The sequence below is a fragment of the Crocuta crocuta genome, unplaced genomic scaffold (genome assembly GCF_008692635.1).
Source record: "Crocuta crocuta isolate KB4526 unplaced genomic scaffold, BGI_CrCroc_1.0 scaffold636, whole genome shotgun sequence".
NCBI classification, from domain to species: domain Eukaryota; kingdom Metazoa; phylum Chordata; class Mammalia; order Carnivora; family Hyaenidae; genus Crocuta; species Crocuta crocuta.
In genome coordinates, this window is record NW_027530380.1 from 328,529 (window position 1) to 328,961 (window position 433).

Here is a 433-nt window from a genome sequence, read left to right on the forward strand (position 1 = left end):
AATAAATTAAAAAAAATAAAAATAAAAATTAAGAAGAAAAGGAAGCATTGGAGCCAAAGACGTCTTCAGCTCTTGAGTTGTGCAATGTCACAATCCCTTAGTCACTGCTTTAAAATTTTAACATTTTGGGGCGCCTGGGTAGCTTAGTCAGTGAAGCNAGAAATAAATAAAACATTAATAAAAAAATAAAAAAATAAAATTTTAACATTTTTTATTTTCTAATTTTTTAAAAAGTTTATTTTGAGAGAGAGAGAGCACGTGCAGGCGTGTGAGCAGGGGAGGGGAGAGGGAGCTGGAGAGAGAAGCCCAAGCAGACTCCCTGCTGAGGGCGCAGAGCCGGGTGCTGGGCTCAGAGTCAGGAACGGTGAGACCGTGACCTGAGCCAAAATCAAGAGTAGGGCTCAACTGACTGAGCCACCCAGGGCCCCTACTT